This window comes from Muscardinus avellanarius (assembly GCF_963383645.1).
Source record: "Muscardinus avellanarius genome assembly, chromosome: 16".
Lineage (NCBI taxonomy): Eukaryota > Metazoa > Chordata > Mammalia > Rodentia > Gliridae > Muscardinus > Muscardinus avellanarius.
This window is the reverse complement of record NC_137802.1, coordinates 21323004-21350006: the sequence shown is the minus strand read 5'-3', so window position 1 is coordinate 21350006 and position 27003 is coordinate 21323004.

Here is a 27003-nt window from a genome sequence, read left to right as displayed (position 1 = left end):
TCACCCTCTGTGCCCCCAAAAAATACTCTGGGAGTGTAGCCTGTAGGTTAAAATGTCCCTGGTCAAATCACCATCACCAAAAATAAATAATAAATAAGTTTCTCAGGCTGTCCTCCAAAATTTTTTTCTCCTTTCTCAGCATCCCAAGTATTGGAATTACAGGTGTACACCCCCATGCCCTTGCTTATTGTTATTATTTTGTGGTACTATATTATTATTATTTGGGGGATTGAACCCAGGGGCATTCTACCTTGGCCCTTTTTATGTTTTGTTTTAAAATAGGGTCTCTCTAGATTGCTTAGTCTCTCTATGTTGCTGGGGCTGTCTTCAACCCTGTAATCCTTCTGTCTCAGTCTCCCAAGTACTGGGATTACAGGCATGGGCTATCACACCTGGCCAGTATTATTATCATCATCATCATCATCATTATTTGCAGTACTGGGATTGAACCCAGAGCATTCTACTTCTGAGTTACACCCTCAACTTTATTTTTTATTCTTTATTTTGCGCTCTTTCTCTCTTTCTTTCTTTTTTGTGCCACTGGGAATGGAACCCAGGGACATTCTATCTCCTAGGTACATTCCCAGCTCTATATTTCTTTTTTTTTTTTTTTTTGGCAGTACCGAGATTGAACCCAGAAGCATTCTACCTCTGAGCTACCCCCCATCCCTATATATTTCCTTTCTCTCTCCTTCCTTCCTTCCTTCCTTCCTTCCTTCCTTCCTTCCTTCCTTCCTTTCTCTTTCTTTTTTGCAGTAACTGGGGATGAAACCCAGAGGCATTCTACCTTTACACCCCCAGCCCTATTTTTTATTCTTTATTTTGAAACAGGGTCTCACTGAGTTGCAAAGGATCTCACTAAGTAGCTGAGGCTGTTCGCGAACCATGATCCACTTGTCACAGCCTCCCAAATGCTGGGATTACAACCATGTGCCACCACGCCCAGATTTTATTCTTATTTAAAACAGTGTCTCACCAAGTTGTGCAAAGCCTAAGTAGCTGAGGCTGCCTGCAAACCTGCCAACCTCCTATTTCACCCTCCCAAGTACTGGGGTTACAACATGCGCATTATTTTTTTTTTCTTTTCAGTACTGGAGTAGGAACCCAGGGGCGCGAGCTACACCCCAGCTCTATTTTTTATTCTTTATTTTGAAACAAAGTCTCACTGAGTTGCAAAGGGCCTCACTAAGTAGCTGAGGCTATTGTGAACAGAGATTCTCCTGTCTCAGCCTTCCAAATGCTGGGATTACAAGTGCAAGCCACCACACCTTGCTCATTATTTGCTATTTATTTATTTATTTATTTATTTATTTATTTATTTATTTATTTGTGGTACTGGGGTTCCTGGAAGCCCTTCTACCTCCGGGCTACACTCCCAGACCTATTTTTACATTTTTTAAAAATTTGGAAACAGGGTCTAGTAAGCCAGCGCGCGCAGCTGGCTTCGAACCTGCCTTCGAACCTGCGCGATCCTCCTGTCTCTGCCTCCCAAGCGCAGGGTTTACAAGCATGTGCCACCACGCCCGGCTCATTATTTGCTATTTTAAGAGACAGGGTCTCACTATGTTTTCAGGCTGGCTAGGAACTCCTGGGCTCAAGTAAACTTCCTGTCTCAGCCTCCCAGTAGCTGGGACTATAGGTGCCTATTAGAACTATTTTATATCCAGAAACTGGGGCCACAGAGAGGTATGATAATTTACTCAAGGTCACACTTTTGTAAGTGGTGGTACCAGGATTCACACCAGAGATGCTAACTGCGCTGCCTCTCAAACATGATGTATATACTTAACCTACATAAAGGGAATAAATAAAACCAGTAAACATAGGCTTAATCCTGTTTCAGAAAAAATTTCTTTGTATAAAACAAATTAATGATGAAGTAATTTCTTATTTAATACTTCTTGTTAAACAATATTCTTTAATTATTCAGAGCCTCAGATCTGGCTTTTTTTTTGCAGTACTAGGGATGAAACCAGGGGCATTCTACTTCTGAGATAAACCCCCAGCCCTATTTTTTATTCTTTATTTTTTGAAACAGGGTCTCACTGAGTGCAAAGGGACTAAGCAGTAGCTGAGGCTGTCTACAAACTCTGATCCTCCTGTTTCAGCCTCCCAAATGCTGGGGTTATAAGTGTGGGCCACCATGCCCAGCAGATCTGGCTATTCTAAAATCAAGTATCTTTATATGGAATAAATTGACTACTGATCCCCAATCCTTCATTGTCATCAATATTTCAACCCATAACTTAGCAAATTCCAACACACATCACTTATAAAGTTCCAGGTCTTTCTTTGGGTATCAGGTTTTTTTTTTTTGGGGGGGGATACTGGGGATGGAATCCAGGGGCATTCTTCCTCTGAGCTACCCTAGCTGTATTTTATTCCTTTAGTTTGAAAGAGGGTCTCACTAAATTGCAGATGGCCTCACTAAGTTGCTGAGGCTGGCTGTGAAGCTGTGATACTCCTATCTCAGCCTTCCAAGTATTAGGATTATTACAAGGGCCCACTACCACGCCTGGATTTGGGTATCAGTTTTGAGACTTCAAGAGTCTCTGGGGTAGCTGGGCGTGGTGGCACATGCTTGTAATCCCAGTACTTGGGAGGCTGAGACAGGAAGATCACAGGTTTGCAGCCTCAGCTACTTGTGAGGCCCTCTGCAACTTAGACCCTGTTTTTAATAAAAGAATAATAATTTTTTATTTTATTTTTTTTCGGGTGTGGGGATGGAACCCAGGGGCATTCGACCTTGGAACTACACCCCCTGCCCTATTTTTTATTCTTTATTTTGAAACAGAGTCTCACTAAGTTGTGGAGGGCCTAAGTGGCTGAGGTTGGTTGCAAACCGCTTTCCTCTGGTCTCAGCCTCCCTAATGCTGGCATTACAAGTGTGCGCCACCATGCCTGGCTAAAAAAATAATAACTTAAAAGAATGGGGCTGGTGGTATAGCATATAGGTATGCCCTGGAGTACACACACACACACACACACACACACACACACACGGTTTTTGGGATGTGTGTGACAAGGAAAGAATCACATCCAAAAGTGAATCCTCCTGCCGGGTGTGGTGGCGCACGCTTGTAATCCCCGCGCTTGGGAGGCTGAGACAGGATGGCAGCACAGGTTCAAAGCCAGCCTCAGCTACTTAGTGAGGCTCTCAGCAACTTAGTGAGACCCTGTTTCCAAACAAAGTATAAAATAGGGATGGGAGTGTAGTCCGGAGGTAGAAAGCCCCTGGGTTCCACCCCCAGTACCCCCCCCCCCACGAATCCTCTCAATCAAGGCATTCTATTTGCCTTTTATTACTTTTTTGTGGTACTGGGGATTGAACTTAGGGTTATTCTACTTTCGAACCACACTCCCAGCCCTATTTTATTCTATATTTGGAAACAGGGTCTCATTAAGTTGCGGATGGCCGTAAATTGCTGAGGCTGGGCACGAACCTGCAATCCTGTATGTATCTGCCTCCCAAGCGTGTGCCAGCCACCATGCTCGGCTCCATTTGCCTTTTAACCTCAACAGCTCTTCCTCTCAACCAACCTACTCCCCCTTTTTCTCTTTTTTTTTTCGAAATAATCCTGCAGGCCCGACGCAGAAGGGGCGACGCTTTCTACAGCCTACCGAGACGCAAGGATGCCCTCGGGTGAGCGCAAAAGCAAGGCGGGCAGGTGAGAAGAGCCAGAGTTCGCGAGGGGCACCGCATCAGATGAGGGTTTAGGAAACAAGAACGTCTTTCCAAGGTCACTGAGGCGCCAGGAGCGTGAGTAGCCGCGCCTGGTGGGGCAAAAACCGCCCCGGCCGCGGCCCGGAGGCCGGCCTGCGGGGCGCAGGGCTGCGCGCCCCCCGCCCGCCCGGCGCATGCGCGGCGGCCGCCTCCGCTCCCCTCCCTCTTCCCGGCGGGTCTGGGGCGGCGGCGGCGCGGTGACGTCAGGGCGTTGGGCAGCTCCTGTGACAGACGGAGCTGGAGCGGCGGGGCGGCGGCGGAGCCCGGCGGCCGAGAGAGCGAGCGAACGAGCGGCGACCCGAGAGCCTCGGGAGCGAGAAGGGGCCGGAGCGCAGCGCTCGGGCGCGAGCGAGAGAACCCCGGGCGCCGCGCGTGGGCTCGAGCCCCGGAGCGGCTGAGGAGCCCGCCCGCCCGCTCCCTCCCCTCCCCCGCCGGGCCGGGCCCTGCGCGCCACCCTCCTCCCTCCCTCCCTCCCCTCCCTCCCCCTCCCCCGTGGATGGGAGTGAAGGACGGAAGAGGCCCTGCCGCGGCGGCCGTGCAGCGCTCCGGTAAGGCGGCCGGCTCTGCGCGCCCCTCTGCCCCCACGCCCTCGGCGGCGCGGCCCGGGCCCGGCGGCCTGACGATGTGGCCGCGCCGGTCCCCTCCCTCCCTCCCTCCCGTTCTCCCCTCCCCCTGCCGCCGCCTCCTCCTTCTTCTTCTCTCCTCGCTCTCAAAATGGCGGCCGCGACGGCCGTTGAGTGAGCGGCAGGAGGAGGGGGGCCTGGCCGCGAAGGGCGCTGCCCTGGCTCGCGTCCGCCGGGCCCGGGATCCGGGGCCGCCGGGGCGCCGCCCGCGGCCTTCCCGACGCGGGATCGCCCTCCTCACGCGGTGACTTAGCAAGAAAAGTATTCGTGGGTAGGAAGGACTTGGGGAGCTGGTCGCTCTCCGATCTTGGGGAAAGGGTTCGCCCTCCTGGTCTCCCCGCCGCGGCGGCGAGCTCCGCAGTCCCCACTCTTCCGCGGCTGTCGGCCCCGGGCCCGGCTCCTGCACCCATGGGCCCTCCGGGCGTTTCGTCCCCCACCTGTCCTTAAGATGGGCTTGACCTGGGAGGATGGCCCGCTGCGTCCCGGCCCCAGTGCAGTGGTCCAGCTTCTGCAAACAGTAAGGACGAGTGGCCTGGCCCCCTCAGGTATCTGCAGCATCCACCCACCGAATCGAGCAGTTTTCCCTTCTAACACAGGCTCCTTGGACAGGAGTTGCCTTTTGACGTTAACATTGAGCATCAAAGCTCTCTGCCATTCCCCTTCCGATCTTTCCACTCCCTTAGGAAACGCAATGCCTCTATCCACCCTCTAGCAGTCCAGGCGAGAAAATGCCTTTGAGATGGTGGTGGGCAGATTTTGACTCTCCCTCTCTAAACATCACAAGAGAAAGGAGGAGGTTTTCAGCATCTAAGAGAAAACAAGGCGCCTGGTTTTCTGTTTTTCGGCCTTTCTTCAGTGACTTAGCAAGAAACTCCTTGGGAGCAGGGCAGGGAATTTTCCTTTCATTTTAGGGTTTGGGTCCAATTCATATCAATCCTTTGGTTAAGAAGTTGTGCTTTTGAAGAGAAAGATTAGATTTGTAGTCTTGTTTTCAGTGGGCGGTCATGCCAACCCCCCCCCCTTTAAGAGGAATTAGAAAATATACTGTTATTCCGACCTGTACTTTTTAAGTACACAGTTCTTAAGATTCATAACATTTTAAAGGATAAACAAAAAATTTGTGCCATTTTTGGCAGTTCTATTTTTGTTGGGTGGATTGTTTTGTGTGAATTTCTCTTTGAGGCTAGGGTGGAGGAGACAGTACTTAGACCAGTAATATTGTCATCCTTTTTGCCACAGTAGTGTTTGTCCCCCCACCACAACTCCGGAGTAGAGCTTTGTAGCTACAGGGTTCAGTCCTTTAATCTGGAATATTTCCTACTTTGATATGTTAGTGATATAATGTTGAATATATATTAAAAGCTTTTACTTAGAAAATTCCGGTTTGTTTTCAAGGCGTTAGCTAGTCTTTAATTTCTAATGGGTGTCTTTCAGGACAGTTTTGGAAAATAATTGATATTTGCAGATTGTAGTTTTTATTAAAGCAAAGGAAATTCAATATTTAGGATGATTTACTTCATTTTCTATTATAAATGATCATTGTTTGGGTTATTGAGAATGGGAGGATCTCTTAAAACAAATTTAAAAATGGTATGATTTGTAAAATCAGAAAAGGAGCCTAATTTTTCACATGCAGTATTTCTGTACATGTGGATCTGGATGGGCAAGCCCTGTTTTGTTACCTCCTCCCACTCCTAAATGGGCTAATATTTGTGGATGCTGTGAACAGCCATTGAGCGGAGAAGACTGGGTGGAGTAAGGGAGCAGAAGCTGTGAAATGCTGGATTGCCCTTTCATAGCATTTTTCTTCTCCCTGTGTTTTTTAAGGTTATTTGATACTAATTGTTGCTCCAACAAAGACATTTCTCTGTGATAAATCTTAAAGTCTCATGTTTTCTATTTTTATTTTTGCAAGATGGGTATTGAATAATTGGGATAAAGAGCAGTGTTCCTGCTCTAAAGCAGACTTATTGTCTATATTTATGTATATGTTTATATGTATTTTACATATAAACATCTGCAGTCATGTTAATTTTTTATTGTTCTAGTAAAATACGAACAAATAAATGAATGCTAGGAATATTTGGCAAGAAATAGTAGGTATGCTGTAAAGAATAAATCTAATAAGAATACTAATGTTTTACTTTAGCTTACACCAAAACAGTAATCTGTTTTTGATTTTTATTTATTCATTTTTTTTGATGTGGTACTGGGGATGAAACTCAGGGGCTTTCTAAGAACCTCCAGGCTACACTCCCAGACTTATTGTATATTTTATTTGGAAACAGGGTCTCACTAAGTTGCTGAGAGCCTCACTAAGTAACTGAGGCTGGCTTTGAAACTCCTGTCTCAGCCTCCCAAGTACCAGGATTACAAGCATGCGCCACCATGCCTAGCTTGTTTTTGATTTTCAAGTAATGCATAACAGATGAGGGAAAAAGGATAAAATAATTTACATTAAAGGTTATTGTACATAGACCTTGTGTTGGTCCTTAAAAAGGAATTTTTGTTAAGATACTACCTAAGAGAGGGTAGGTCATTTAATGTCTGTTAAGGCCAGGCATGGTGGCACATACTTGTAATCCCAGCTTTCGGGAGGCTGAAACCTAAGGAACCTGGTTCACGGACAGCCTCAGCTACTTAAGGTGAGGCCCTTCATAACTTAGTGAGACCCTGTTTCAAAATAAGAATTAAAAAAAATAGGGTAGGGGGTGTAGCTTGGAGGTTGAATTCCCCTGGGTTCCATCCCCACATCTGCAAATAATAATGTCTATTAAGCATTTATGTATGTAGACATTATTAAAATAATTTTAGATTCATGTGATAAATGTGATTTGATGAACCTTATGAATATTTGTCCATTTATGATATATATTTTTTCCTTTTTTTGTGGTACTAGGGATTGAAACCAGAGGCTCTGGGCTATACCCCCAGCCCTAATTTTTATTCTTTATTTTGAAACAGGGTCTCACTAAGTCGCTAAGACTGGCAATGAACCTGCAATCCTCCTGTCTCCATCTCTCAAGTACTGGGATTAAAAGCGTGAGCTACCACACCCGGCCATTTATGATATATTTTTATGTTTGGTTTTTTTTTTTTTTTTTTTTATGGTACTGGAGTTCCTGGGAGCCCTTCTACCTCTGGGCTACACTCCCAGACCTATTTTTATTTTTGGAAACAGGGTCTCTTAAGTCAGCACGGCTGGCTTCGAACCTGTGCGATCCTCCTGTCTCCTCCTCCCAAGCCTGGGGATTACAAGCGTGCGCCACCACGCTCGGCTGTTTTTGTTTATTTTTAATGTGATTTAGAAAGTAGAAGGGTTAGCTGGACATGGTGGCACACGCTTAAGTAAGGTCCAATTAGTCAGACTGTGTGTGTGTGTGCGTTATTGGGGATGGAACCCAGGGGCCTTCTACTTCTAGGCTATACTCCTAGACCTATTTTATGTTTTATTTGGGAACAGGGTTTCACTAAATTGCTGAGAGTTTCACTAAGTAGCTGAGGCTGGCTTCCAACCTGTGCGATCCTCCTGTTTCAGCCTCCCAAGTACTGGGATTACAAGCTTGAGCCAGGCATTCTGGTGATTTTTCAGTGAACTGGAGTTTAAGATAATTTGTTTTTTTCTTTTTTTGTGTGTGTTACTGGGGGTTGAAAATGAGCATTCTGCAGTTATTTTACGTGTGTGCGTGCGTGTACACACTGGGAACTGAACCCAGGGGTATTCTACCTCTAAGCTACACCCCCAGCTCTATTTTATTTTTGTTTTGAAACAGGGTCTCATAAGGTTGATGAAAATTTCATTACTTGTTGAGGTTGTCCTTGAACCTGTGATCCTTTTGTCTCACCCTCCCAAGTACTTGGATTACAGTGGTGTGCCACCACACCCTGCTACTATTCTACTTTTTATTGTGAAATAGGGTCTCTTTAAAGTTGCTGAGAGCCTCACTAAGTTGCTGAGGCTGACTTCAAACCTGCAATCCTCCCATCTCAGCCTCCCAAGTACTGGGATTACAAGCATGCACCACCATGCCTAGCTAGAATATTTTGTCTATTTAAGACTTAGAGAGGAATACATGTATATTTTTCTGATATGGTGTGGCAGAATCTTTTGCTTAATTAGGAGGTCAACTTTTTAATTTTATTATTATTATTATTATTATTATTATTATTATTATTATTTTCTTTTTGTGGGTGTGGGGATGCAACCTAGGGGCATTCAACCCCCAAGCTATGCCCCCTGCCCTATTTTTTTTTGGGGGGGGGTCTGGGGATGAAACCCAGGTCATTTGACCTCTGAGCTATACTCCCTGCCCTGTTTTTTATTCTTTATTTTGAAACAGGGTTTCACTAAGTTACAGAGTGCCTCACTAAGTAGCTAAGGCTCCACGAACTGGGATCCTCTGATCCTCTGGTCTCAGGCTCCCAAATGCCCGGCTCCCTGCCCTATTTTTTATTCTTTATTTGGAAACGATCTCACTAAGTTGCAGAGGGTCTCACTAAGTAGCTGAGGTTGTCGGTGAATTGCAGTCCTCTGGTCTCAGCTCCCAAATGCTGGGATTACAAGCATGCCCCATCATGCCTGGCCCTAATTTTTAATTCTTTATGTTGAAACAGGGTCCCACAGAGTTGCAAAGGGCCTCACTGAATGGCTAAGGCTGTCCTCAAACCGATACCCTCCTGTCTCAGCCTCCTAAATGCTGGGATTATAAGCATGTGCCACCATGCCTGGCTAGTAATCTGAAACAGGATCTCCTTACTAAATTGCAGAGGGCAAAGTACTGGGATTACAGGCATGTGCCACTACACTTGACTTATATAGATATTTTCAGATAAAATATCTCTAGTGGGAAGGAAAAATTAGTATCTTAAATTTTTTTTTTTTTTAGCTTAGAACATCTATGTTGGATTGTGTGTATTATATATATTTGTTGTTTTTGGTACTGGGAGTTAAACCCATAGGCATTCCATCTCTGAGCTACACCCCTAACCTTATTTTATTTCTTATTTTGAAATAGGGTCTCACTAGGTTGCAGAGGCTGACCATGAACCTGTAATCCTCCTGTTTCAGCCTCTCAAGTACTAGCAGAAACTTTTTAGTTTGAAGTCATCCTACTTGTTAATTCTTATTTTAATTTCTTGAGCTTTGGAGGTCTTGTTGAGGAAGTTATTGCCTGTACTTAAATGTTGGAGTGTTGAACCTATGCCCTTCTCTAATAGCTTCACAGTCTCTGGTCTGATTTCCAGGTCTTTGATCCATCTTGAGTTGATTCCTGTGCAGGGTGAGAGGTAAGTATTTAGTTCCATTTTTTCTACAAATGGATAGCCAGTTCTCTCAGCACCATTTGTTGAAAACAAAAAGGATTGGGGGTGTAGCTTAGTGGTAGAATACTCTGAGTTCAATCTCCAGTACCCCTCCAAAAGTTATAATTAGTGGCCACATTTGTTATATTGTGGAAGATCAGAGATAAGAAATAATTGAGCCAGGGTGTCTTGGCGCACACCTGTAACCCCAGCATTTGAGAGACTGAAACTGGAGGATGCAGTTTGCAGACAGCCTCAGCTACTTAGTGAGGCGCTTGGCAACTCAGTGAGACCCTGTTTCAAAATAAAGAATAAAAGATGGGTTCCATCCCCAGTACTGGAAAAAAAAAAAAAAAGGGTGTATTCATTAGAGTCATTCCTCCATGCCAGTCTGGTATGGAGCTGTATTTCTATTTTCTGTATTTCTATCTTTCTAATAAACTTCTTTAAATCTTCAAAAAAAAAAAAAAAAAAGAAGGAAGGAAAGAAATAGTTGAAGTCAGTAGATTTGTGAAGAAACTAAGTAGGAATACAAGTTGAAAAAATGAATTTGAGCCGGGCATGGTGGTGCACGCTTGTAATCCCCGCGCTTGGGAGGCGGAGACAGGAGGATAGCACAGGTTCAAAGCCAGCCTTGCTGGCTTAAGAGACCCTGTTTCCAAATTAAAAAATATGTGTGTGTGTGTGTGTGTGTGTGTGTATGTATGTATGAATGTATGTATGTATGTGTCTGGGAGTGTAGCCCAGAGGTAGAAGGGTTTCCAGGAACCCTAGTACCCCCACCCCCCAAAAAAAAATTTTGAAGCTGAGTGTGGTGGCATATGCCTGTAATCCCAGTACTTAGGAGGCTAAGGCAGGAGGTGGGGAGGTTCAAGATCAGCCTCAACAATATAAGGTGGCCAGGTATGGTGGCGCATGCTTGTAATTCCAGCATTCTGGAGGCTGAGATAGGATGATAGTGGTTTGCAAACTGCCTCAGCTACTTAGCGAGGCCCTTCGCAACTCAGTGAGACTCTGTTTCAAAAAAAATAAAAGACTAAGAGCCGGGCGTGGTGGCGCACGCTTGTAATCCCCGTGCTTGGGAGGCGGAGACAGGAGGATCGCGCAGGTTCGAAGCCAGCCTTGCTGGCGTAAGAGACCCTGTTTCAAAAATATAAAATAGGTCTGGGAGTGTAGCCCGGAGGAAGGAGGGCTTCCAGGAACCCCAGTACCACCAAAAAAATAAATAAATAAATAAAAAATAAATAAAAGACTAAAAAATAGGGCTGGGGGTGTACCTTGAAGATACACTGCCCCTGGGTTCCATCTCCAGATCCAAAAATAAATAAAATTAAGAAAATTATAAAAGATGTATATACATTACAGTATTTAAAAATCTGTGTCCTGGGTTGTGCATGTTGGATATAATATCTCTAACGTAGGCCAATGCAGGGCCCATCAAATATTCCTACTAAAGACTTTTGAGACATTTGAACTGAATCTTGAAAAATGAATAATTGGGGGGGATATGGGCAAAGATCATTTTACATAGCAGGAACAGCAACCTACTCAGACACAACAGAATGAAAACCTTTTGTTTGACAGAGGGGATTATAGGATATGAAGCTGGAATGGTACATGCACTAAATTAATAAAATTTGCACATGATATTCTGAATAGCTTCTGGACCATTTAGAAGTCTTTAAAATTCCAGCAAGGCAAACACAATCAGATGTGTATTAGATTGTTTATGTGGGTGGTTGTGAGGAATATAGATTGGAATTTGGAGATCACTCAGATATTTAACACAATGACAAAGAAGATTGTTGACTGGGGAACAGTTTAGGAATTAGAATTGTGAGTGACAGCCGGGTGTGGTGGCGAATAATTTTAATCCCAGCATTTGGGAGGCTGAGACAAGAGGATCCTGGTTCCTGGACAGCCTCAGCTACATAGTGAGGCCCTCTGCAACTCAGTGAAACCCTGTTTCAAAATAAAGAATTGGTTGGGGTGTGGTGGCCCACACTTGTAGTCCCAGCACTTGGGAGACTGAGATAGGATTGTGCAGGTTCTTAGCCTCAGCTACTTAGTGAAGCTCTCAGCAACTTAGTGAGACCCTGTTTCCAAATAAAATATAAAATAGGTCTGGGAATGTAGCCAAGAGGTAGAAAAGCCCCTGGGTTCCAACCCCAGTACCACAAAAATAAATAAATATATAAATAAATAACATTAAAAAAAAAAGGGCTGGTGGTGTAGAATGCACCTGGATTTCATCTCCAGTTCCTCAAAAAAAAAAAAAAAAAAAAGAATTGTGAGCGGCAAGTGAGATGAGGGCAGTTTAGATTTGTAGCTAGAGTAACTAATTGGAATTCAGAAACTGATGCATTAGCTGTAGTAGAGAATCTAAGAGGAGGAGCTGTTGTCTACTACATAAAGCAGCCAGATAAATTCCCAAACTACAGGTCTCCAGTCACTGTGTGTGTGTGTGTGTGTGTGTGTGTGTGTGTAAACTACAGGTCTCCAGTCACTGTGTGTGTGTGTGTGTGTGAGAGAGAGAGAGAGAAAGAGAGAGAGAGAAGAGAAGGAAAGGGAAGGGAAGAAGAAACTGGAGATGAAATCCAGGGGCATTCTACCTCTGAGAGACACCCCCAGCCCTATTTTTTTTTTTTAATTCTTTATCTTGAAATAGGATCTCACTGAGTTGCAAAGGGCCTCACTAAGTAGCTGAGACTGTCCACAACTGAGATCCTCCTGTCTCAGCCTCCCAAATGCTGGGATTACAAGTGTGTGCCACCATGCTCAGCTAAAAATTTTATAAAAAGGGGCTAGGCATGTAGCTCAGTGATAGGGCACCCCTGAGTTCAATTCTCAGTGATAATAAGAAAAATAAAAAGTAATAGTAATAACAGAGCCATTTGTCTTTATTTTGTGCCTTTTTTTGTTTGTGTTACTCAAGGTTGAGTCTAGGAACATTCTACCTCCAAGCTACCTCCCCTTCTTCACTTTTTTATTATTTTATTTTTGGAAATAGGGTCTCTTAAGTTGTTGAGAGTTCCCAAAGCTGGCTTCAAACCTGCATTTCTCCAATCTCAGACGTCTAGTTTCTGGGATTGCAGATGTGTGCAACCACACTCATTTTGCTTTGTACCTTCTTGTGATGGCAAAGATGATTTGTTCTCTGTCTTTGGACACTAGAGAATTTATATATACATATATATATTTTTTTTTTGTTTGTTTGTTTTACTTTGCTTATGTGTGTAAAAATGCAGAAGCGAATTTAATCTTTGTGCCACATTACTAATCCTGAGCTGTAGGGAAATCTGAAGGTAGACAGCCTCCTAATTTTCTTTTCTGTCTGCAGTACTGGAAATTGAACCCTGGAGACTTCTACCTCCAAGCTACACTCCCAGACCTATTTTTTCTTCTTTATTTTGAAACAGGGTCTCAGTTGCAGAGGGCCTCACTAAGTTGCTAAGGCTGGACACAAACCTGCAATCCTCCTATCTCAGCCTCCCAAGTATTACAAGCGTGCACCATGCCAAGGTTTTTTTTTTTTTTTTTTTTTTTAAACCACAGAGCTACCGTTAGGTCTCATGTATATTTTGCCCACACAGTTGGGCCTCAAAAACACAGTTTTAGAGCTGGGCATGGTGGTGCAAACCTCTCAGTACTTGGGAGGCTGAAACAGGATCACAGGTTCAAGGACAGCCTCAGCAAGTAGCAAGAGTCTCAACAACCAGCCTCTCAGCAATCTAGCCTCTTAGCAACCTAGCGAGATCCCGTTTCAAAATAAAGAATAAAAAAAGGGCTTGGAATGTAGCTTGAATGTAGAGTGCCCTGGGTTCAATCCCCAATACAGCAAAAAATAAAAAAACATAGGGCTGGCTGGGATGTAGCTTTGGGTAGAATGACCCTGGATTCAACCCCCAGAACCACAAAAGGAAAAAAAAAAATAAAATATAAAAAAAAAAAAAGGAATAGGATCTCTCTAAATTGCTGAGGATATTGCATCAAACCTGCCACCCTCCTGTTTCAGCCTCCCAAGTACTACAGGTATGTGTTAACACATCCAATTGAGTTTTATTATAATTTTCTCTCTTCTTTTGTGGGGGGGTGTTCTAGGGATGGAACCCAGGGGCATTCGACCAACAAGCTACAACCCCTGCCCTATTTTTTATTCTTTATTTTGAAACCAGGCCACACTGAGTTGCAGAGGGCCTCACTAAGTAGCTGAGGCTGTCCTCAAACTGCAGTCTCAGCCTCTGGAATGCTGGGATTACAAGCGGGCGCCACCACGCCCGGCTTGGAAAACATTTTTAGCTAAAAAAAGTTGTAGACTATAGTATGAAACATGTAAAGTTTAACAATCTACAAAGCATTACTATACATTATGCTACATACATTTGTAGTAAAAGCATAAAAAACATGGACCAAAGGGGTAATATACAAACTTTTAGAGAAAAATTGCTAATAGGAAGAAGTACAAAAGGGGCATCAATTATAACTACATATGGTTTCTTTAAAATAATAATAAAACTCACTTAGTGAGGCCTTTTGCAACTCAGTGAGACCTGTTTCAAAATAAAGAATAAAAAGTAGAGCTGAGGGTGTAGATCGGAGGTAGAATTTTTTTCCATATGTATTATTGCTATATATATGGGATCTAGTTTGTTGTATAATTTATTATGTATACCGTAGTTTTAGTTGAACTACAGAAATATGTATTTATATTATTTAAAAATTTTCGCTTGGCATGGTGTCACATAATTCTAATCCCAGTATTTGGGAGGCTGAGACAGGAGGATCGCATGTTTGAGGACAGCTTGCCAATATAGATTCTTGTCAATTAAGTGAGACCCTGTTTCAGAATAAAGATAAGCTGGGCGTGGTGGCTCACGCTTGTAATCCTCGTGCTTGGGAGGCTGAGACAGGAGGATCGCGCAGGTTCGAAGCCAGCCTCAGCTACTTAGTGAGACCCTGTTTTCAAAAAAAATATAAAATGGGTCTGGGAGTATAGCCCGGAGGTAGAAAGCCTCTGGGTTCCGGACCCCAGTACCACACACACACACAAAAAAAAAATAAATAAATAAAATAAAATAAAGAAGATAGCTGGGCGTGGTGGCTCACACTTATAATCCCCGTGCTTGGGAGGCTGAGACAGGAGGATCGTACAGGTTTGAAGCCAGCCTCAGCTACTTAGTGAGACCCTGTTTCCAAATAAAATATAAAATAGGTCTGGGAGTATAGCCTGGAGGTAGAAAGCTCCTGGATTCCACCCCCAGTACCATTAAAAAAAAAAAAAATAGCTGGGCGTGGTGGCGCACTCGCGCTTAGGAGGCGGAGACAGGAGGATCCCTGGCTTAAGAGACGCTGTTTCCACATAAAGTTAAAAAATAGGTCTGGGAGTGTAGCCCGGAGGTAGAAGGGCTTCCAGGAATCCCAGTACCACCAAATAAATAAATAAATAAATAAATAAATAAATAAATAAATAAATAAAAAGATAAAATAGGGCTGAGGATGTAGCTTGGAGGTAGAATGCCCCTGTGCTCAATCCCCAGTATTGTGTGTGCGCTTACACACACACACACTAGCTATTTCGTGTTTAAGTATCAATTTTTGACAGTTCTGAAAAGTTAGAAAAAGCTCTGGCAACAGTGGGGCCCACATTTTCCCATGGCAACAAGTGTCTCAAACTGCCCTTTTTATTTTTTAATTTTAATTAATTAATTTAGTACTGGGGATTGAATCCAGGGGCATTCTTTTCTTTCTTCTTGGATTGAACCCAGGGGCATTCTGCATTCTACCTTCAAGCTATATTCCCAGCCCTGTTTCATTAATATTTATTTATTTATTTATTTATTTATTTATTTATTTTGGCAGTACTGGGGATGGAACCCAGGACACCCCCAGCCCATTTTGTTTTTTAATTCTTTATTTTGAAACAGTGTCTCACTGAGTTGTTAAGGGACTCACTAAGTAGCTGAGGCTGGCTGTGAACCAGGATCCTCCTGTCTCAGCCTCTCGGAATTACAAGTGTGTGCCACCATGCCTGGCTTCTTATTCTTTATTTTGAAACACAGTCTTACTAAGTTGTGGAGTGCCTCACTAAGTAGCTGAGGCTGGCTTTTGATCTTCTTGTCTCAGCCTCCCAAGTACTGGGATTACAAGTGTGCGCCACCACGCTCAGCCTCAAACTGCTCTTCTTTCGATGAGCGTAATTTCTACAGTGAAATAAGTTTCTGCCATTCTCTGATGCTGTTTGTTATTGCCCTTGTACTGGTGTTTATAGTGAGAAACACTTCTCTGTTGATAATGTGTTTATCAAAAATGAAAGAAAAAAAAAAAGAAAGCCTGGGGTAGTGGGCATGCCTGTAATCCTAGTACTTGGGAGGCTGAGATGGGGGTTCCCAGGTTTGTGGCCAGCTTCAGCATTTAGCAAGCCCATCTGCAACTTAGTGAGACCTGTTTCAAAAGAAAAAATAAAATATGGCTAGGGTGTATCTTGGAGGTAGAAAGCCCCTGGGTTCAATCCCCAAGTACTAGTAACTACCTAAATTAATAAAGCTGGGTGTGGTGGCACACATCTGTAATCCCAACACTTGGGAGGCTGAGACAAGAGGATCACAGATTTAAAGCTAGCCTCAGCAACTCATTGAGGCTGGCATCAACTTAGCAAGAGCCTGTTTCCAAATAAAAATTAAAATAGACTTGGGGCCTGGCTCAGATAGAATACCTCTGTGTTCAATCCCCAGCAACACCAGGGGGGAGAAAAGCAAAACAAGCAGGAAGTGGTGGCACATTCCTGTAATCCTAATATTTAGGAGGCAAGTCAGGAGGATCACAGGTTTGAAGTCAGCCTCAGCAAGTAGTGATACTCTCATCAACCTACCGTGACCCTGTTTCTAAATAAGAAATTAAATCCTGCTGGGAGTATAGTTTGAAGGTCAAATGCCTCTGGGTTTCATCCCCAGTAGGGGAAAAAAAAAAAAAAAAAAAGAGAGAGAGAGAGCACGCGCTTGCTTGCTTATTTCTGACTTTATTGTTGGTGTTGGTGATGGAACCCAGGGCCTTATGCATGCTAGGTAGTGTTCTACCACTCAGCTATATCTATATCCCCAGGAAAAAAGAGCTTATTTCTTTGAAAGTGAGGAATACTTTTTTTTGTGTTTGTGGTACTGGGGATGGAACTGAGGGGCATTTTACCTCCGAGCTACATCCCCTGCCCTCTTTTTTATTCTCTATTTTGAAACAGGGTCTCACTAAGTAGCTGAGGTGGTCCACGAACCTTGATCCTCTAGTCTCAGCCTCCTGAATTCTGGGATTACAAGCATGAGTCAACTTGCCCAGCTTATTTTTTATTTTGAAACAGGGTCTCAATGAGTTGCAAAGGACCCCATTAGGATTAGGTAGTAGCTGAGGCTGTCCTTCAACCGCAATCCTCCTGTTTTAGCCTCCCAAATGCTGGGATTACAGGCATGTACCACCATGCTCGGCTCTGAAGAATACTTTTTTGTGTGTGTGTGGGTCTGGGGATAGAACCCAGGGGCATTCGACCTCCAAGCTACAGCCCCAGCCCTATTTTTTTATTTTTTATTTTGAAACCGGGTCTCACCGAGTTGCAGAGGGGCTAAGTAGCTGAGGCTGTCTGTGAACCACGATCCTCCCATCTCAGCCTCTCAAATGCTGGGATTACAAGCGTGCACCACCATGCCTGGCTAAAGAATACTTTTTTTTTTTTTGGTGGCACTTGGGTTCCTGGAAGTCCTTCTACCTCCGGGCTACACTCCTAGACCTATTATATATTTTTATTTGGAAACAGGGTCTCCTAAGCCAGCGCACGCGGCTGGCTTCGAACCTGCGCGATCCTCCTGTCTCTGCCTCCCAAGCGTGGAGATTACAAGCGTGCGCCACCACGCCCGGCTAAAGAATACTTTTAATACAATTAATATGCAAATAAAGAGTCTCATAAAGATTACAGCATTGTCTGCTTCAATTTTTTTTCTTATTTTGGGCATTCTACCACCAAGCGACACCCCCAGCCCTTTTTTAAAAAATATTTTGTTTGAAACATGGTCTTGCTAGGTTGCTGAGGCTTTCCTCAAACTTTTAATCCTTCCATCTCAGTCGGTGCTGGGATTACAGGTGTGCACAGCTACACTAACTTCACTTACTTGTGTCACTTATATCTTGAATCATTTTCTATAGGCATTAGTTTGTGACCCCTGTATTTTTGTGCAAATAACTGCGTACTGCCCCACACTACAGTTGAAGGTTTAAAAATGATACGAGCCGGGTGTGGTGGCGCAAGCTTGTAATCCCCAGGCTTGGGAGGAGGAGACAGGAGGATTGCGCAGGTTCGAAGTCAGCCGCTCTGGCTTAAGAGACCCTGTTTCCAAAAATAAAAAATAGGTCTGGGAGTGTAGCCTGGAGGTAGAAGGGCTTCCAGGAACCCCAGTACCACAAAAAAAAAAAAAAAAAAACCCGAAAACACTGTAAATAAGAGGATACATATTTTTCTTAAGGTAAATAAGATGGCTGGGTTTTTTTTTTGTTGTTTTGTGATATTGAGGATTGAAAACAGGGTCTCTTTCTTGAAGGAGGAGGTTCAGGGACAGCCTCAGCAATTTAGTGAGGCCCTCTACTACTTGAGACCCTGTTTCAAACTAAAAAATTAATTAAATAGGGCTAAAGGTATAGCTAAGAGATAGAATGCCCCTGGGATCAATCCTCAGTACCATACTACAAAACCAAACCAAAACAAGGTTTCACTAAGTTGGTGAGGGTCTTGCCAAATTGTTGAGATTACAGGTGTGTGTTCCCACACCTACCCAATGGATAGTATTTTATAGCTTCTCTCACCTCAGGATTTTTTTTTTTTTTTTTTGAGACATGTCTCCTATGTTGTCTTTAATTTCTGGTTTAAGCAATCCTCTTGTCTCAGCTTCCTGAATAGGTTGGACTATAGGCCTGTGTTACCATGCCTGACCCAGTTTATGATATGTATGGAGATTAAGTTTCTTGATAAGTACTGAAGTATACATGTTTCCTACATCTTTCTCGTAGAGACCATTCATATGTAGGATTTAAATTCTTGTGTGAAATTCTTGTTTTATAAAAATAGAATTTGTGGGAGTCCCTGTAGGCTAATTATTCTTAGAAAATAATTTTGGATGGATGTTGATAGTGCATGTTTGTAATCCTAGTGCTTGAGAGACTGATACAGGAGGATCACAGGTTTGCCATCAGCCTCAGTTTAGTGAGGCCTTCCACAACTTAGACCTTGATTCAAAATAAAGAATAAAGATGGGGCTGCAGGTGCAGCTTGGAAATAGAATGTCTCCAGGTTTCATCCCCAGTACCACCAAAAAAAAAAAAAAAAAAAAAAAAGTTTTTCTTTTTGGCCAGGTATGGTGGTGCATGCCTGTAGTCCTAGTACTTTGGAGGCCGACGGGAGGATTTCAGGATAGAGGCCAGCTTTGGCATTTAGTGAGGCCTGCAGCAATTTAGTGAGACCAAATTTTAAACTAAAAAATAGGCTAAGGTAGGATGCACCATTCAATCCTCAGTGCCCTCTAGATAATGAGAATAATTTGAATCTGCTACATCCTTGTCCTCTCTGCAGTTTGAAGGTAGTTAGAGCATATTCCACAGTATCCCAAAGTGGTAAAGTCATTAAAATAATGTAAAGAAAAAGGGGGTCAGGACACAATCTTATTTTATGCTGCTAGAAATTGAGCTAGACGCATATTAGTTTTTAGCATAGATTAAATGTAAGAAGGTATAGTTTTAAATTTATATTTATAAAAGATATGGCTTTGTCCCCTCTCTTCAGATGTGCTCAAGATTTACCTCTGTTTAGTAAAATGTAAGATATTTTTCTTCAGCCCTACTACATCTTTGTTCTGTTACCTTCACTGCTGAACCTCTTGAATCAGAATTAAAATCAGCTAATTTTTTTTTACTTGTCATTGCCCTTTATATTTCTGTTTGCCATCTTTTTAGCCTCAATTTTCAAAGCAATACTGTATTTACCAACTTTAAAATTTTGCCTTTTTTTTTTTTTTTTTGGTGGTACTGGGGTTCCTGGAAGCCCTTCTACCTCCGGGCTACACTCCCAGACCTATTTTTTACATTTTCATTTTGGAAACAGGGTCTCCTAAACCAGCGCGCGCGGCTGGCTTCCAACCTGCGCTATCCTCCTGTCTCTGCCTCCCAAGTGCGGGAGCCACCACGCCCGGCTTGCCTTTATTTTTATTGTCATGATACACATATACACACAAAGCTGTGTATGTGATACTGATACTGAGGATTGAATCCAGGGGTGTTCTATCACTGAACTGTTTTTTATTTTGAGACAGGGTCTTGCTAAGTTACTGTACACACACTGGCTTTGAAACCATACTCCTGTTTCAACCTTTTGTTGCAGTAGTGCTGGGGATGGAACCCAGGGGTGTTCTACTTCTGAGATACACCCCTTCCTCTATTTTCTATTCTTTATTTTGAAATAAGGTCTCACTAAGTTGTGGAGGGCCTCACTAAGTAGCTGAGGCTGGCTGCAAACCTGTGATCCTCCTATCTCAGCCTCCTAAGTACTGGGATTACAAGTGTGCAACATCATGCCCGGCTTCTGTCTCAGCCTTTTAAATACTAGGACTTCAGGCATGTGTCAATTTGCGCTATGTTATATTAAACATATTTTTTCCTTTTCCAAAATTTTCCTCGAAAGTTTTTTTTGGTGTGTGGTACTGGGATTGGACTTAAAGGTGTTCTGCTGTTCAGATGTCTTCGATAGGTTAAACCTGAGTAATTACCATTATAGGGTTTAACCCTAGTAGCATTTTCTATGACACTTAAAAGAAGAAAATAAGCTGGGCGTGGTGACACACACTTGTAATCCCTGCACTTGGGAGGTGGAGACAGGAGGATTGTGCAGGTTCGAAGCCAGCGCGCTGGCTTAAGAGACCTTGTTTCCAAATTAAAAAATATAAAATAGGTCTGGGAGTGTAGCCTGGAGGTAGAAGGGATTCTAGGAACCCCGATACCACCACCAAAAAAAAAAAAAAAAAAAGAAGAAGAAGAAGAAAATAAAACATGGTGATCTTTTGCCAGTACTGTCTGGCAGTTGTTGGGTAATTGATTAAAATGCTGAAAATAAGACACTTGGGTTGGTTATTTATTTATTTATTTATTTATTTATTTATTTAGTGGTGGTAGGGATGAAATCTAGCAGTCTTCTACCTCCAGTCTACATTCCCAGACCTATTTTATATTTTATTTGGAAACAGAGTCTCACTAGCTTGCAAAGGGCCTCATTAAGTAGCCGAGGCTCTCCGTGAACTGTGATCCTCCTGTCTCAGCCTCCCAAATGCTGGGACTACAAGTGTATGCTAGTATACATGGCACCAGGCTATTCTTGAACTCATATTCAAGCCATCCTGCCAAAGACTCAAAGACTTCTGAATAACTGGGACTATAGGCCTGTGCCACCATGTTCAACTGTAAAGTGTGTGTGTGTGTGTGTGTGTGTGTGTGTGTGTGTGTGTGTGTGTTGCTGGGAATTGAACCCAGAAGCTTTTTTTTTTTTTTAATGTACTGGAATAGAGCCAAGGGTCATTCTACCTTCAAGCTACACCACAGCCCAATTTTGTTTCTTATTTGGATTTAGGGTCTCGCTAGATAGGCAAGAGTCTCACTACCTGCTGAGGCTGTCTTCGAATTTATGATCCTCCTGTCTCAGCCTCCCATGTACAGGGATTACAGGTGTGTGGCACCATACCATAACTTGGAAAGTATATTTTGAAGATTAGCTTGGTTTCTCTTTTCAAGAAGATAATATGAAGCCAGGCATGGTGGCACACGTTTGGAGGCTGAGACAGGAGGATCATGGCTTGTGGGCAGCCTCAGCTAATACTTAGTGAGATCCTTTGCAACTCAGTGAAACCCTGTTTCAAAATAAAGAGTAAAACATAGGCCTGGGGGTGTAGCTCATAGGTAGAATGCCCCTGGGATCCATCCCCAGTGTGCAAAAAAATAAAGAAGATAATATCCATAAATCCATTTTATTAAAGTAGGACTGAGGTTTGAAGATAGCCTCAGCTATCTTTGCAATTCAACGAGACCCTGTTTCAAAATAAAGAATAAAAATTAGGGCTGGGGGTGTAGTTCAGAGGTAAAATGCCCCCAGTTCCATCTCTAGTACCTCAAAACACACACATACACACACACACACACACACAATTATTAACTACTATATAGTAGCCGGGCATGGTGGCGCACTCTTGTAATCCCAGCATTCGGGAGGCTGAGACCGGAGGATTGTGGTTCACAGACAGCCTCAGCTACCTAGTGAGGCCCTCTGCAACTCAGTGAGACCCGGTTTCAAAATAAAGAATAAAAAATAGGGCAGGGGGTGTAGCTCAGAGGTCAAATGCCCCTGGGGTCCACCCCCAGATCTGCAAAAAAAAAAAAAAAAAAGTGCTATATAGTAGTTTTTCTTTCCTTTTTTTTTTTTTTTTTTTGGCAGTACTAGGGATGGAACCCAGGGATATTCTGCCTCCAAGGTACACTCCCAGCCCTGAGACTGTTCGTGAACTGCTATTCTCCTGTCTCAGCCTTCTAAATGCTGGGATTACAGGATTACAAGCATGCGCCACCAGGTCCAGCTCATTAGTATTTTTTAAATAATTGCTTGTAACTGTAAATACAATTAACTTGGAGAGTCTTGCTTCCAAAGCTTGATTTTTTTTTTTTTTTCAGTACCTGGGATGGAACCCAGGGGCTATACCCCAGACCCATTTTCTTTATTTATTTTTGTTTGTTTATTTATTTTTGTGGTACTGGGGTGGAACCCAGAGGCTTTTCTACCTCTGGGCTATACTCCCAGACCTATTTTAGAATTAATTAATTAATTTATTTATTTATTTAGTGTGGTATTGGGGATGGAACCCAGGGGCCTTCTACCTCTGGGCTACACTTTCAGACCTATTTTATATTTTATTTATTTTATTTTTTGTGGTACTGGGGTTCCTGGAAGCCCTTCTACCTCGGGGCTACACTCCCAGACTTATTTTATGTTTTAGAAACAGGGTTTCCTAAGCCAGTGTGGCTGGCTTCGAACCTGTGCGATCCTCCTGTCTCCGCCTCCCAAGGGGGGGGGGGTTACAAGCATGCGCCACCACGCCTGGCTTATGTTTTATTTGGAAACAAGGTCTCATTAAGTTGCTGAGGCTGGCTTCGAACTTGTGAGATTCCTTGTTTTAGCCTCCCAAGTACTGGGATTACAAGCGTGCGCCACCATTCCTGGCTTTTATATTTTATATGGAAACAGGGTCTCACTAAGTTGCTGAGAGCCTCAGTAAGTGGCTGAGGCTGGCTTTGAACCTGTGCAATTCTTCTGTCTCAGCCTTCCAAGTTCTGGGATTACAAGTGTGCGCCACCACACCAGGCTTATTCTTTATTATTATTATTTTTAATTTTTATTCTTTTGCGGGTCTGGGGATGGAACCCAGGGGCATTGGACCTCCAAGCTACATTCCCTGCCCTATTTTTTTATTCTTTATTTTATTTTATTTTTTTGAAACTGGGTCTCACTGAGTTGTGGAGGGCCTCACTAAGTAGCTGAGGCTGTCTGCAAACCGTGATCCTCCTGTCTCAGCCTCCCAAATTCTGGGATTGCAAGCGTGCACCACCACGCCCGGCTATTCTTTATTTTTTGAAATGGGGTCTCACTGAGCTGCAAAGGGCCTCACTAAGTAGTTGAGGCTGGTCACAAACCTGGAATCCTGCGTTAGCCTCTCAAGTACTGTGGGGATGGAACCCACAGGCATTCTACCTCCAAGCTACACCCCCCAGCTCCAGTTTTTATTCTTTATTTTGAAACAGGGTCTCACTGAGTTGTAAAGGGCCTCACTAATTAGTAGCTGAGACTGAGACAGGAGGATTGCAAGTCTCAGCTACTTAGGCCCTCTGCAACTTAGTGAGACTCTGTTTCAAAATAAAGATTAAAAAATAGGGCTGGGGATGCAGTTTTGAGGTAGAATGCCCCTTGGTTAAATCCTCAGTACAGAGAGAAAAAAAAGAAGATGACTTGGGAATATGGAAATGAATGGCTTAGCCTGATTTCTAAGTAATTTTTCTGTACATTCTTTGATTCATACTTAAGTGTTCGGCCTGGTCAGGCCAGGTTGAAGAAAAACTTTCTTTGCCTAATGAAGTTAGCTTAGAACACTAAAGAAACAAAAATACTAAACCAGAATCTTTAAGTTGTGTATTATTCACAGTGTAGTGATGCATTTGTAGATAAGCTTTTCCTAAGTGCAACTGCATTGTTGTGTTGACAAGTAGTAGTTTTTGTCTTGCTCTGAGGTCTTAAATAAGTAATTTTGCCTGAGATTCAAATTAATAGGATTAGTGCTATGGGTAAATTGGGGTGGATACATTTACTTTGGATTGTTTATTTTGTGGTGTTAGGGATTGAACCCAAGAGCATACCTACAAGCCATACCTCAACCCTATTTTATTTTTATTTTGAAACAGGGTCTGAATAGGTTGCTAAGAGTCCTGCTTGCTGAGGCTGACCAGGAACCTGCAATTCTCCTGTCTCAGCCTCCCAAGTACTGAGATTATAAACATGTATCACTGTGCCTGGGTTTTCATTTTGTATTTGGAGGCAGGGTCTCAATAATAGTGGCAGCCTCATTAAGTTGTTGAGGCTGGCTTGGAACCTTTTTCCTCAGCTTCCCAAGTACTGAGATTACAGGTCTGTGCTAATATGCCCAGTTAATTTAATTAATTGATTTTTTGCAGCACTGGGGATTGAACCCAGGGGCATTCTGCCTCCGAGCTACACCTCCAGCCCTATTTTTATTCTTAATTTTTGAAACAGGGTCTCAGTAAGTTGCAGAGGGCCTCACTAAGTAGCTGAGGCTGGCCGCAAACCATGATCCTCTTGTCTCAGCCTCCCAAATGCTGGGATTACAAGCATGTGTCACCATGCCCAACTTAATTCTTTTGAAGCAAGGTCTCACTGAGTTGTGGAGGGCCTTGCTAAATTGCTAGGTTGGCTGGGAACCTGTGATTCTCCTTTCTCAGCCTCTCAATTACAGGTGTGCACCACCATGCCCAGCTTACTTTGCCTTTTTTTTTTTTTTTTTTTTTTTGTGCTGGGGGTTGAACCCAGGAGATTCTACCTCTGAGCTACACTCCCAGCCCTGTTTAATTTTGAACAGGGTCTTACTAAGTTGTAGAGGGCCTTGCTAAATTGAGGAGGCTGGTGGCATACCTTCCATCCTGTCTCACCCCCAAGTACTGGGATTACACAGGTGCACCATTACCTCAGCTACTTTGGATTTTTGAGAGTGCAGAAAGGAAAAGCTGAGCAATCAATTGTATACTTTTTTACCTTAACAGTCAGAATTTTTCTTTATTTATAACATATTATGTAAAACATTCATTGTTAAAAGCTGACAAAATGATTGGGTATTAAAATGGATGAGATAGAGTAACAAAGTAATATAACTACATATATAAGAAATCCTTTAGTAGACACTGTTATAAGCAAACTTAATATATTAGTCTATTGGACAACCTTGTGAAATAGATACTTAGTATTATTAAAGTAGATATGTTAAATAACTTTAAGATATACTTGGATTTGTAAACTATGGCTAACAAGCCAGATCCTGCTGGTCACCTGTTTGTATTGATTGAAGTACTGGAGTTTGAACCCAGGGTCTCATGTGTCTAGGCAAGTCCCCCTCAGCCACATTCCCTGCCCAGCCACCGTCTTTTGGTGGTACTGGGGTTCCTGGAAACCCTTCTACCTCCGGGCTACACTCCCAGACCTATTTTATTTTTGGAAATAGGGTCTCTTAAGCCAGTGCGGCTGGCTTCGGACCTGCGCGATCTTCCTGTCTCTGCCTCCCAAGCGCAGGGATTACAAGCGTGCGCCACCATACCTGGCACTACCTATTTTTATATGGCCTGCAAAGTTAAGACTTTTTTTTTTCATTTACAGTTTTTAGTGGTTGAAAATATTTAAAAAAATGTTTAATTCTAGTACTGGGAATTAAACCCATGGGCATTCTACCTCTGAGCTATTCCTCCAGCCCTATTTTTATTCTTTATTTTGAAACAAGGCCTCTCAAATTGCTTAGGCTGGCTGCCAACCTGTGATCCTCCTGTCTAAGCCTCCCAAGTATTGGGTTTACAACAGTGCACCACTATGCCTGGTTAGAAAAATGGCACTTTCTGAGCAGGCATGGTGGCGCACATTTGTAATCCCAGCATTGGGGAGGCTAAGACTGGAGGATGGAGTTTCAGGGAAGGCCTCAGCTACTTAGTGAGGCCATCTGCAACTTAGTGATACCCTGTTTCAAAATAAAGAATAAAAAATAAGGCAGGTGGTGTTGCTTGTAGGTTCAATGCCCCTGGGTTCCATCCCCAGACCTGCAAAAGAAAAAAAAAAGGCATTTTCTAATATTCATTTGGTAAATTAATAACATAAAAAAGAAAAACCCATGAACCTAGGTGTATTGCACATAACTGTAATCCCAGTGACTAGGAGGCTGAGATAGGATGATTGCAAATTTGAGGCTAGTCAGGAGTCCCTAAAGTTTTATGAAAAGTTACATCTTTTTCTTTATATTATTTATTATTGCTTTCTCACTACAGTGACAGAATTGAGCAGTTGCTGTAGAAACGGAAACTCAAGATACTTATCTAGCTCTAGAGAGTTTGTTGATCTCTGGTAATCTCAGTACTTGGGAGGCTGAAATAGAAGGATTTCTGGTTCAAGGCAAGCCTCAGCAATAGGGCTGCGGGATGTAGCTGAAGAGGTAGAATGCCCCAAAGAAAGGGAAGAGAATGCAGTCAAAAAGCAACTAAGTTAATAAGATGGAAATGAATGTGTCTTTATTGGAACATATGAGGAAGACCAGATCATTATATAAGGAACAAGCTCCTTATGTTTTCTTCTCAAAGGATAGTTTTGAAGTTTTTTTTATAAAAGGTCAACTCAGCAGTATGTGGGGCACTCCCCTGTAATCCCAGTACGTGGGACCCTGAGACAAGAGGATTGTAGGTTTGTGGACATCCTCAGGAATATAGCAAGGCTTTAGCAACATAGGGAAACCCTGTTTCCAAGCCAAAAAATATAAAGGACTGGGGTACAGCTCAGAAGTAGAAAACCGCTGGCTCAATTCCTGGTACCACAAAAATAAAAAGAGTGGGGGTTTAATTCAGAGGTTAAATGTCCCTGGTTCTATCCTAGTACCAAAGAGGGAGATCACAGGTTCGAGGTGAGCCTCAGTTACTTAGTTAGGCCCTCTGTAATTTGCAATTTAGTGAGACCCTGTTTCAAAATAAATAATAAAAAAT